Here is a 10955-nt window from a genome sequence, read left to right as displayed (position 1 = left end):
ATAGAATTTAAAATCTATCTTATAAGTGAAATTCTTACCATGCTGGCCGCTTGTTGCAGCAGTACCAAGAAGCAAATGCCCACCAGCATCATTGTCTCTGAGGAAAAAAAATGAAGCATTTATGAGATTTATGAGTAGGTAAAATAGCTTACTTTATGAAAAAACATGATGATAATTTTAAGGAATGGACTAGTATAACTTTCTGTAGATTGAAACTTTCCATAAGAATAAATTTTCTTGGTCATATGGAATAAAAATCAGTGTCATCCTTTACCTGCAAATGTAGGCTTTATTCTTGTGTTACCCATTCCTAGATTGGAAACCAGGAACATAGTAGCAATCTTTCTTAATACTTTAGAAAGACAAGAATTTGAGACCTAACCAAAGGAAAAGAGTAAAACTTCAATCTGTAATGATTCATATCACTGATGAGTGTTTCCAATTGCAAGGAAGTTAGTTTAAAATCCTGTGTGGGTGTTTTTAATTTTTTCTCTAGGTCATAACCTTTAATGCATCACTGAAAAAGTAAGTCACAGATATGCAAGGTTATACACCAAAGTAATAATAGTAAATACCTCTAAAGAGTGATAGATGTGTAGTTACAATTTTACTTTTAGTTTCTATAATTTTCTCCTATCATTATTATGATTATTAAACAATTGCCAAGTGTTACTTTTATAATCATTCCCTCTTTTATATTAAAAGTTTATTTTTGAAATACCTTCTGTTTCTATTAAATCTTGTTCTACATCTTATCTTCTTTATGACCATCAACTATGAAAGTTGGCTACCACTGCCCCATTAGGGCTCCTGTCTGCAAAATTGGACAGCCTGCCTCCCTCAACTTATTTACCATGGGCTTTTGAGTATCCTGAGCACCTAGTGGCTTTGTCCTGAATGTACTCCAGTTTATCTACAACCTCATTACAAAGTGGTATGCCAACTATAAACAGAATATTGAGCCATCTTTTGGTTTATTTGGTGCATTAGACCAAGGCAATGCTAAGAAAGTATTTTAAATAAATCCTAATAATAATACACTCCCATTTACTAGTGGTAATGTTGATAATAAAATTAAAGGCTATAAAAGATTTTTCTCCCAAGGATACCTCTTATCATTAAATAATACAAGTGTTTTACCTGAGATAAGCAGAGAGAGGGATAAGATGTTCCTAAGTCCAAAGGGAGATGAGCATATTTTGATCTTTAGCATGGCAGTATATATAGGAACACAGATCACTCCTCTTTCCTGATTGGTTACTCTAAATTATGCAGGACTGAAATATGTTATACTGAAAATGTCCTCAAAGATCTTATCACCTGCTTCAGTATTAAATAAGCCCATCATTTAATTCTACAGAGGAACTAAGTTGATTGCTGTTCTCTATAATTAGTTTAATAATGTTGGTAATGATGGGTTAGGGAAGGACTAAGCTTTACTACAAGGTCTGGAGAGTGTAACACTATTTAGCTAGGTAGTGATTTGTATTTTTGTTCTCAATAGCCTTCCATGGAATTGCTCATAATTAGCTTTCGGTAAATTGCCTTTATGTAGTCTAAGAATTATATAATACATATTACAACATCCAACACTATCTTCCATTATTAAAATTAGTTTATACTCTCTAATAGGAGATTTAATTAACAGAAAATTAATTTACCTAATTTTCATTATCAAATGCCACAATATCAAAATAAAATGTTCAAATAATTTTTAGAAGTATAATGTCATAATTTAGTAAAATATCTCCCAAATATACCAAAAGGAAAAAAAATAGCCTTACAAAATAATAAATTTGTTCTAATGACTGTTAATTCCTCATGCTTTCTGATTGTGCTAATATAATTGGAAAAGTAGCCACATAGTGTTTTAGGGGGTGGGCTTTAGAGCTAGCCACCCTTGTTCATAGCCCAGCTTCACCACTCACTAACTGAGAAAACTTAATCATCCTCTTTAAGCCTCAATTTCCTCATTTGTAAAATGGGTAATATTAATAACCATGAAATGTTGAAATTATTATTAAATAACTTAATTCATTTAAAACACCCAGTGCTTGCAATGTTATAAGCACTTAATGGTTGTTATCATTATATTTTGCTAATTTTTTAATTAATTTGCTAATAACACTGGACAAAGCAAGATACTATGGAGAATATAAAGAAGTGAATGTGGAAGTGCTGTAAGTGGCGGGAATGGCACCTGGTGTCTGACCAGTGGGGTCAGACTGGACCTTGGTTCTTGAGTTCTGGCTAGGAAAGAATTCAGAGCCAAGACTCCAACTATAAGAGAACATTTATTGGGTAAATTACAGGTAGTAATTTGTAGAAAGAATGGGCTTAGGAAACAAGTTATAAGTATAAAGGAAGGGCCCTTAAAGCTTGGGAGTGAAGTGGGTAATGGTAATGCACCTGGGGCAGGGGTGAGAGTGGGAAAGGAGAGGGAAGGGTGTGCTCCCAGGAGAGGGAGAGTGCACTGGATCCTTTGTCTTGAGGGTTTTAAGGGTGAAGATTTCAGAGGAGATCACAGGGGAAAATCTTAATTCAGCAGCTTTCCAGGTGTATACTTTCAGGGTCTAGTTCTCCACTGATAGATTGGTGGGCACCAGGGCAGGTGTCATTATTCAATGTTGTTCATCCTGAAGTCAGCCATGTCTGTTTTGTTGCTTTTCTGGGCCTGGAGCTGAAATACAACTGAGGCCTAGATGTTATCTCTAGGGAGGAAAGGTCAGGGGGTCCTAAACCATGTGACCAGTGATACGCTAGGGGAGGAAGGGTCACCCTGGGGGCAAGGTCCCACCTTACAATCAATCCTCCTTTGGTAGGTACCCAGGGCTTTCCTTCCTGGTGACTTTCTGTATCTGGCCCATCATCCTTGCTCTGCTCAGGTCTTAACTGCCTACCACAGAAGGAGTGATAGCAACAGGGCAGCACAGATGTTTCTCCTTTATATCCTCCTTTTTAATCAATAGATTAGACATCCATACTTGAACAAAAATAGCATTATGGGTATTGGGGGGGGGGGGCTAGTACTTTATTCCAACAGTCCTGTGAGGAATTTCACCTACCAGTGCAGCTGGCAAGATACCAATAAACCTCCGTATCAGCTGTGACACATAATATAAATGAAGCCACTTTAAAATGGAGTCGGAGCTGCCATCTCAGGGGAACTGCCATGCATATTTCATTCCTCAAACCCTCAAAATGTTAAAAGTGGGTGAAATAACGTTTGGACTGGGTTGAAGGAGCATTGTACTCCAAACAACTATTTGCAAAGCTAAGAGGAAAGCAGACATTTTGACTACCAGACTGAAAAGTGTAGACATTCTTTAGAATTAGGATTGCTATGTTAGGTTATCTGCATCTATAGAAACCCCTTCCTTCTATCCATGTAATTATCCCTCTTCCTTCTCTCATGAATGCCCCCTACTCCACCTCCTTCTTGGAACCCTATTTGGTTTCTGCCTGAATCAGTGCTTCCCCAGCAGTTGCTCTTTTTAATTTCAAACACTTGTTGCCTCTCACTTTGGCCTTTTATTTTTAGGTTAATAGCTGGGGAAAGAGTGAAGCCGGGAAACTTCCTAGACCACTCTTGCAACTGTCAGGCAAAAAAAAATCAGGGACTTTATGTCCAACGTGACACTGGAAAGTTTGCAGAAGTCCAGCCTAGCTGAAGGGAGACTCCAGCATTCCCCTGGAGAAAGTGGTGCTACAGCTCAGGTTTATAGTTTGTCCTTTGCCCACCAACTGTAGCCTGCTTTCTTGGACACAGACAATGGGGTGGTGAAGGCCTGGGGGAGGAGAGGCAGATGGGAGCAGGCTGGAAGAAGTTAATGGGGAGAAAAGAAGGACCTATGTAATACTTTCAACAATAAAGATTAAAAAAAAAAAAAAAAAGAACTGGTGCCTTGAAGGTGTTTATGGACCTGGTAGGGACATTTCCAGGTGTGGCACTCCCAGAGGTTTATGGGTAGACTATCTGATGAGCACAATCCCTTTAACACCTTTTGAAATTCTTAACTCCTGTTTCCCAGTATCTACCCTACCCTCAGGCTAAAACTTCCACCTTAGAACTCCAGGTCCTGGTGGGGAGAAATGGGTTTCTCCAGCCACATCCTGCCCAGCTCTGGTAGCTAGGCTGTCACACACAGTCATCCTTTTCCCTTGTAGAAGAGATTGTTTCTGTTTGATAAGTCAACCCTGTACAGGATTTCCCTGAGGGAAGGGTGGCACCAGGAAAGTTTTTCTACCAACTCCACTGGGGCCAAATAGCTATGAGCCTAAAAGAAATCATTTTCTTTCTTTTTAAAAAATTTTTATTGTTGAAAGTATTACATAGGTCCTCCTTTGCCCCCCATTAACCTCTTCCAGCCTGCTCTCATCCTCCCCCCACCATCACCCCATTGTCTGTGTCCACAAGTTATGCATATATTCATACAGGTTCGTTGGTTGATCTCTTCCCACCCACACTCCCCTGCCTTCCCTCTGAGGTTCAAAAGTCTGTTCATGGAGAGTATTATGCTGAGCAAAATAAGCCTGTCAGAAAAGATAAGTACCTGCCAAAATCGGTTTGGCTCAGTGGATAGAGCGTCAGCCTGCGGACCAAAGGGTCCCAGGTTCGATTCCGGTCAAGGGCATGTAAATTGGTAGCGGGCACGTCCCCAGTGGGGGGTGTGCAGGAGGCAGCTGATCGATGTTTCTCTCTCATCGATGTTTCTAGCTCTCTATCCCTCTACCTTCCTCTCTGTAAAAAATCAATAAAATATATTTAAAAAAAGAAAAAGATAAGTACCACATGATCTCACTCATATGTGGAATCTAATGAACCAAATAAACTGATGATCAAAAATAGACCCAGAGCTATAGAAGTACAAGATGTTTTATGTAATCCCCAAGGTAACCACAAAACAAAAACCTATAGGATATCAAAAAAAAAAAAAAATGGGGTGGGGAAGTAGAAAATAACCAATCTACAAAGATAGGCAGAAACAGAGGGGGGAAAAAAACACAACACATTGGAAATACAAAAGAATCAGAAAGCAATTAATAAGATGCCATTAATAAGTTCATAGGTATAAATAATTACTCTAAATGTAAATGGATTGAATTCACCAATCAAAAGGCACAGAGTGGCTAGATCGATAAAAATAAGAATCAACTATATGCTGCCACAAGAGACCCATTCAGAGTTAAGGATGCACATAGACTCATCTGTGGGTGAAGGGATGAAAAAAGATATCCCATGCAAGTAGAAAACAAAAGAAAGCAGGGGTAGCATTAAGCCAAAGTAGTAAGAAGAGAAAAAGGAGTTTATTATACACTGAGTGGCCAGATTATTATGATCTCTGAACGCATAATAATCTGGCCACTCAGTATGTATATATATTAGAGGCCCAATGCATGAATCTGTGCATGGGTGGGGTCCAGCCAGCCTGGCCAGGGGAAGGGGACATGGGCGGTTGGCCGGCCTGCCTGCTGGTCGAACACTGGGTCGAGGGGACAATTTGCATATTAGCTTTTTATTATATAGGATATACACTGAGTGGCCAGATTATTATGCATTCAGAGATCATAATAATCTGGGCACTCAGTGTATAACTAGAGGCCTGGTGCACAATATTCATGCATGGGTAGGGTCCCTAGGCCTGGCCAGAAATCAGGGCCAATCAGGGCCTTTCAGCTGCCAACAGGGTCCTTCCTTCCCTGGCGGGCCTTCTTTTGTTTCACGCGCCCCTCCCACCCACCCCCCCCCCCCCCCCCCCCCCCCCCCCCCCGGTGGTCAGCACACATCATAGCAAGGGATCAAACTCCAGGTCTCCCAGTTCAACTACCGAGGGGGAATTTGCATAATAGCCATAAAGGAATTAACCCATGAAGAAGATATAATAAGGAAATTATATCAGTAATCAAAAACTTCCCAACATGGAAAACCAGGACCAGATGATTTCACTGGTGAATTCAACCAAACATTTAAAGGAGAATTAATGCCAATCCTTCTCAAAATCTTCCAAGAAAAGTTGAAGAGGAAACATTTCCAAACTCATTCTATAAGGTCAGCATTATCATAATATCAAATTCAGAAAATGGCACTATAAACAAAGAAAACTCTAGACTAATGTCCCTGATGAACATAGATGTAAAAATTTCTAACAAAATATTAGAAAATTGAATTCAAGAACTTATTAAAAGAATTATACACCATGTCCAAGTAGAATTTGTCCCTGGGATGCAAGAATGTTTCTACATAAACAAATCAATAAATGTGATACACTACATTAATATAATAAAAAAATAAAATCACATGATCCTCTCAAAAAATACAGAAAGAGCATTTGACAAAGTACAACATCCCTTCATAATAAAAAACCTAAAGAGTTGGGTATAGAAAGAGCATATCTCAGCACAACGAAGACCACGTACAACAAATTTATAGCTATTATACTCATGCAGAAAAATTAGGAGCTTGTGTTCTAAGATCAAGAATAAGACAGGGTGACCACACTCTCCCCTCTTATTCAACATAGTGCTGAAAATACTAGCTAGAGGAATCAGGCAAGATAAATAAAAGGCATCCAAATCAGAAAGGAAGAAATAAAATCATTGCTATTTCTGGATAATACATCTTAAATATTGAAAATCCCAAAGATTCAAATAAAAACAGTTGGATCCTGTTAATGAATTCAGGAAAGTTGTAGGATATAAAATCAATAGAAGAAATCAGTTGTATTTCTATGATCAAACATGAAACATCAAAATGATATAAAACTGTCCCATTTAAAATAGCATCAAATATGATAAAATACCCAGGAATAAATTTAACAAACAAAAGATCTGTACAATAAAAACTACAAAATTGAAGACACAAATGGAAAGACACTCTGTTTTCATGGATTGAAAGATTTATTACTATTAAAATGTTCATGCAACCCAAAGCAAGCTATAGATTCAATGCAATCCCTATCAGAATCCTAATGACGTTTTTCTCCCAAATAGAAAAAGCAATCCTAAAACTTGTATGAAACCACAAAAGACCCTGAATAGCTAAAGCAATAATGAGGTAGAAAAACATGGCCCAGGAGATAGTTGGACAGTCTAGTATTAGGAATTTACAGCAGTGTCTCAACAGCAGATCAAGACATCAGGTAAACGAAGTTGAACATGCAACTACTGGGATGCAGGTAGGAAAGCACAATTCAGGGAGGTAGCATAGCAGAAAATGAAAATGAAGGGATACAATTTAAAAAAAGAAAAGAAAAATAGAAAAACACAGTCAGAGGCATCACAGTTCCCCATTTTAAATTATACTGCAAAGCTATTGTAATTAAAACAGTATGGTACTGGCATAAAATAGACATATAGACCAATGGAAAAGAATAGAAAGCCCAGAATCAATCCATTCAGCATATAGATTCAACTAATATTTGATAAGAGGGCCAAGAGCGCCAATGGACAAAGGATAGTTTTTGTAACAAATAAGGTTGGAAAAAGTGGATAACCACACACAGAGAAATGAAATTGGACCCTTATCTTACACTACTCACAATAGTTAATTCAAAATGGATCAATGACTTAAACATAAGACTTGAAATTACAAAATTCCTAGGTGAAAACATAGGAACAAATCTCCTTTACATTGGTGCTCGCCAAAATCACCAACAGCACAAAAGCACAAAAGAAAAATTCAACAAGCGAGATTACATCAAACTTAAAAATTTTGCACTGCAAAAGAAACAAACTTTCATGAAAACACAACCTATGGAATTGAAAGAAATTTGCAAACCATGTATTTCATAAGGGTTAACATGCTAAATTGATAAATAACCCATACAACCCAATAACAAAAAACCCCAAACAATCCAATTAGAAATTGGGCAGAGAAGCTAAATCAACATTGTCCTAAAGAAGACATCCATGTGGTCAACAGGTACATGAAAAGGTGCTCAACTTCACTAATCACCAGGAAAATGAAATCAAAAGGATAGTGAGATATCTGGGCTCACACTTGTTAGAATAGTTATCACCAAAAAAACAAAAAATAACAAGTGTTGGTGAAGATGTGCTACACTGTGGGTGGGATTGCAAACTGGTTTTGCCACTATGGAGACCAGTATGGAGGTTTCTCAAAACATTGGAAATAGAACTACCGCACAATCCAGGAAACCCACTTCTGGGTATACATCGAAACAAAATGAAAACAGGTCATTGAAGAGATATATGCACTCCCATGTTTACTGCAGCATTGTTGACAACAGCCAAGACATGTTCATCAATAGATGAGTGGGTAAAAAAGATGGGTATGTATGTCCAGTGGAATACTACTCAGTCAAAGAGAAAATCCTGTAATTTGCAACAACATGTATGGACCTTGAAGGCATTATGCTAAGTGAGATAAGTCAAAAGGCAGAGAAAGACAAATTCTGTGTGATATCTCTTATATGTGGATCTAAATAAAACTGAATCTGAAAAAACAAAGAGTGGGATGATGGTTATCAGGGACTGAGGAATGGGGAATGGAAGAGATGTTATTTAAGAATACCTACTTTCAACTAGTAGATAAATAAGTCCTGAAGAACTAATTCACAGTGCAGTGACTCTAGACAACAAAACTGTATTATACACATTAAACTAAGCTAAGAGACTAAATCTTAATTGTTTCCATTACTAGAAGGAATAATTAAGGGACTCAATAAAGGTGTTAGCTAAGTCTACAATGACAATCACATTGCAATATAAATGTGTCAAGTATGTTGTATATTTTAATCTTACATAACGTTATATGGCAGTTATATCTCAATTTTAAAAAAGAAATTGGTTGAGAATGGCAAAATGTGATTTTTAAAAAAGAAGAAATGTTCTTAAAAGTATATGGGAGTTTGGACACATAATAAAATTATAGCTTCTTAAGAAGACAAATTGTGTACTTAAATGCCTTGTGTGGTAGTTTGAAGTAAAGAGGAAACTTGGCCCATCTTTGCTTTTCCTATATTCTAAATCAGTAAAGCTTATTAAATAAAATTATATTGTATATATCTACCTGAAAATCTGATACATTTGGCCTAGATTTCTTTCCTTATATCTTTAATATTGCAAGATGTTTGCATGAACTTACTAGTTCTTACCAAACCTGTCTGACGTGGTTAGACATGAGATAATTTGGGGCTAATGGGCCTATAAAAATATATAGATAGATAGCTGTTTAAGGCAAGCAAAATGCTATAACCATAAATATTGTTGAAAGGAACTCATTTTCATTTTAAGAGTTTGTTGCTCAGCAGTTTGCATAATTTCATCTCCCATCCAGAATATCAATTTTACATACTCACAAAAAATAGTTGGTGGACCCATTGACATAGAAATAGACTGTGTCATTTGAGCCCTTTATGGATTATGGAACTTATTATGAATGGGGAAACCGCATTAATTAGCAGCTGGTTTGAGAAAAGTTCTGTACTTCATTTTCCTATTTTTTAAAATGGGATAATTGTGATATTTGCCTTAAAAGGTAGGTTGATAAAATGAAATGATGTGACTTGTGTAAAGCACTTAGGACGGAGCACAAAATAGGGGGTTCAATAACATCAGCTATCATAGTACCCTCCTCTTCGTCCTCCTTCTCTTCTTCCTCTTCCATCTATTGGCTTATCTCTGAGTTCTAAGGAGATTTCACTGAGATATTATTTATATACTAGTGGCCCAGTGCATGAAATTCATGCATGGGGGAGGGTGTCCCTCAGCCCAGCCTGCACCCTCTCCAATCTGAGACAACCTTGGGGCATGTCTGACTGCCAGTTTAGGCCCAATCCCTCTCGTAATCTGGGACCACTGGCTCTAACCGCTGACCTGCCTGCTGGCCTGATCACCCCTAAATGACCCCCTAGCTGGCCTGCTCGCCCCAACTGCCCCCCTCATCAGCCTGCTTGCCCCCAACTGTCCCCCCTGCCAGTCTGCCTATCCCAACTGCCCCCCCTCCCTGCAGGCCTGCTCACCCCAACTGTCCCCCTTGCCAGCCTGCTTGCCCCCAACTGCCCCCACCCCCCCCTGCTGGCCTGCTCACCCCCTACTACCCCCTCCGCCGGCCTGCTTGTCCCCAACTGTCCCCCCCTGCCTGCCTATTGACCCTAACCGCCTCTGCCTCGGCCCCACCACCATGGCTTTGTCCCGAAGGACGTCCGGAAGGTCTCCCGATCTAATTAGCATATTACCCTTTTATTAGTATAGATGTCCTGATAATCATGAGAGAGGACCATTGAGACATTTAGTTTAACCCCTTCCCCCAAGATTATTTGAGAAAGTGAATGTAGAAAAAATAAAATCACTTGGTCAGGTAATGTGGAACTGTCTGTTGACATGGGGTCTCTAATGATCTTGTTGAATATTGTTTTCACTTTAGAATAAATGGAAGTAATGTTCCACTTCCTGCTTTATAGAGTTTAATAAGACAGTCGACATGAAATAAGAAGGAAAAAATCCCAGTTTTGCTTAAATGAAAACACTAAGAATTTCAGGACTTGTTATTTGTAATTGAGTGATCCTTCTCTCAGTCAAAATGAGCTATACTTGGCAAAGGGCTCTGCCTTCATGAGAGCCTGCAAATCCATTTCCCCCCATGTGGTTACTAAATATTAGTCTTGGAAGGAAGAGACTTATTTTTACCTTCCATGTCAGGTAACCTACTGGTTTTACAATTGGAGGGACAGATCCTGTCCCCCTCTAAGAAATGTAATCTCTGTTGACAATAGTCTTGGCAATTTATTGTATGCTCCATATCTCTTGACATTTGGTGGCATATTTGCAAATATAGCCAAAGAATAATGACAATAACATCAACTCCATAAACTATATCAATAATAAAGTATTTCCTCATGAACTTCCAATTTAGTACTTTAAACTTTTAAAGTATTTTTTTGTGTGTGAAGTTTCCAATTGCACAAAGCATATAATCTGAAGCATCCTTAGCT

Source organism: Cnephaeus nilssonii (genome assembly GCF_951640355.1).
Source record: "Cnephaeus nilssonii genome assembly, chromosome: 9".
Lineage (NCBI taxonomy): Eukaryota > Metazoa > Chordata > Mammalia > Chiroptera > Vespertilionidae > Cnephaeus > Cnephaeus nilssonii.
This window is presented reverse-complemented; position numbering follows the sequence as displayed.